Genomic DNA, 2,700 nt, shown 5'->3' on the forward strand with positions numbered 1-2,700 from the left:
AAGATCATGAAAATCAGAAGTTAATGCTTTGTTTTTTAACAGTACAGGAGAAAGAAAAGTAAAAGAAAAAGGGAAAACATGGACAAAAGGAATTGCTCAAGTATTAGACCATGAATAATAGTTCAAAGAAAAACATAAGAGAGTTGTTTGCAGCAATTTTTTTTATCTTTATATGTTGGTGAATCAAAAATTTATTGTCGTCAAAAGGGCAGCCACCCATGCACGTGAATCATACACTATAAGGCATGAAGTAGCAATTTGAAGTCATCACTGAAGTAGCAATCTGAGAAAAAAGTATCTATAGAAGAGTGGAAGTAGATGTGTAAACATGCAAAAGGAATCATGGAAACCCATATAAATGCTCAATATGCAACAGCAAAGTATAGGCTATTGAAATGCAAAAGATGCAATAAATACGAAAACAGAGAGAATCTAAAAGCTGAAGATATATCTTTCAAAAGCACGTGGGAATGACATGTTTTTGTCTAGGTATGAACCATTGCAGAGTCTAGGACCACAAGATATAGCATTCCACTTGGTTTAATTTCTCATCAATCACTTTTTTCTTTCATCAGTTTCAATTCTCAATTTTCGTTAAGAAATCTAAATAGCGGAGAATGGCAACAATGTACAGGAAACAGCATAGTGGTGATTAAAAAGTGCCTTCTGCATTAGGTGAAATATGGAAGTAACCTATGCCCCAATGGGTAAGGAGAGAACAACGCATAGACCCAACCATGGCTAGAATATGGATGTCTAGAGATGAGCATTAATATATTCTTAAGGCTTCGTTTAAAGCATTATTATTTGTAACAGAAGTTCCTTTGTGGTGAGGGGTAATAGATTCAAAACCAACATACTCACTGGCAGAGGAACATTGATAAGCATTGGAAATATGTCTAACTGCAGAATCGAACCCATAGTGCTAGTTGTTCCAAATGAAAACACAAACTACTAAAAACATAAGCTGTGAAAGCAAGATATAGCAAGAAAGTGAACTATAAATAGTCCCCACTAGAATGCCAGCAAAATGATCCTAAAAATGTAAGTATATACTGACTTTATTTCTGGTTAATTTTACTATGATAATGTATTGGTCTAGTTACTATAATGGTATAGTGGGGGTTCAGTAGATATGGGTTCTATCAATGCATGCATGCACAAAACAACAGAACATAACTTACTTCCAGGGATCATCCCCAACAAGAAGTACATCATTCTCATAATCCACATACACCATTTTCCAACCTGAGCCTTTCTCGTCGTTGAGCACACCTTCAACTCCAAACATGCATTCAATTGCCTAGCATAATTCTTCATAATTCTTAAAACTTGCAACATCAATTGACCTCCCAATTGATCCCATTTTTTGAACCTGCCATAGCAAACAATGCCATCAAAACCAGAACTCCCTGTTTTCTAATAAAAAAATCCACCAAAAAAGAATGTCCTTATTGAATGATGCAAGGTAGAAACATATGATAAAAAACTGTTCGTTGGCAAACATAGAAAGGTCAATGTGTAGCGAAATGGAGTTTGCAATGACATTATGGTAGTAACAATATGTTAAAACTAAACTGGGCACACACTGGATCAAGGAGACATGTAGGAGTGTTGTTGACTTGTTTCAATATACTTCAGGTGCTAATGATGGGCATGCCTCAATCTTTTTGATGTAAAAGAGACAATGTAGTCATTTAAAGATATTCAAATTGTTAGTTAAAAACAATTTGTATCAGCAGAAATAAAACATGGTACTGTAAAACATACCACAAGGTGAGTCTACCACAAACCAGTACGCATGTGGCATGTCCTCTGGTTTTCCTCTTTCCTTGCCAGAGCTGCCTTCAGAGTACCAATCTGAAATAATAGTTAAAAGTTTTTAGAATAATAAATAAGAATTGAGAAGAATGATAAATAATGAGAGCATTCAGAACCTGTTCTTTCAGCTCTTTCACATCTACACTATCCTTGTTTACACGAGCAGCACCAAGTTCTACCATGGCAAATCGCTCTGCAAATTTAACTGTGCTAAATGTTTCTCCATCAGCATCCGGTTCAGGGCTAAAGTGAACAAACATTAGTGTCTTGGCTTGCCCCCCTAAAGAGAATTACAATCCAAAAAAAAAATTTAAAGAACTACATTTGTCCACCATAAATTACATACAAATGTGCTAACTTTATACAGTCTTATCACAAATTACAATCCCCTTTAATCTCTCCGGACACGGTCTCAGTGTGCATTTTGTGTTGAGAACAACATACTCCCCATAATCTTCAACCTGTAATGTTTCAACTTTCCCTGCATTCATTCAAGTTGATAGCAACAAATCAGCAAATTAATTAATTAGGCTTTTCTAACTATTTTAACATTAATGAGATAGTCATAGATAATTCCTCCTACGTACCACATCGATTGATTTGGAGAACCCCCCCCCCCCCCCCCCCCCCCCCATTGACCACAATTCCATGAATTTCATTACAAAAACTCCGCAATCGTGCCTACATCAATATAATTACGAAAACGTTATTAAGTGTGGAATTATAAATAAGAGATGAACTTAAATTAAGTTGCAATCCTATACAATATCCCGAACTGCAATGTCAACACTCACTCATTAGGTTGGAGGGGTACATCAAGTGTTATGAAATTGAATGTCCTCAAATCATAAGGTGATACCTCTTTTTTGTGGGCAGCCA

General features: G+C 35.8%; 1 long non-coding RNA gene across 1 annotated transcript; it reads right to left on the reverse strand.

Moving 5' to 3' along the window:
• Positions 1-1,774: 1,774 nt before the first annotated feature.
• On the reverse strand, positions 1,775-2,433 carry LOC117905407. Its single transcript, XR_004649733.1, has 3 exons — positions 2,409-2,433; positions 1,938-2,302; positions 1,775-1,860 (listed from the first exon to the last, which is right to left on the reverse strand). It is a non-coding gene; the product is annotated as an uncharacterized LOC117905407 (long non-coding RNA).
• Between the last annotated feature and the right edge of the window lie 267 nt (positions 2,434-2,700).

This window comes from Vitis riparia, chromosome 2 (assembly GCF_004353265.1).
Source record: "Vitis riparia cultivar Riparia Gloire de Montpellier isolate 1030 chromosome 2, EGFV_Vit.rip_1.0, whole genome shotgun sequence".
In the NCBI taxonomy this organism is placed as follows: Eukaryota; Viridiplantae; Streptophyta; class Magnoliopsida; order Vitales; family Vitaceae; genus Vitis; species Vitis riparia.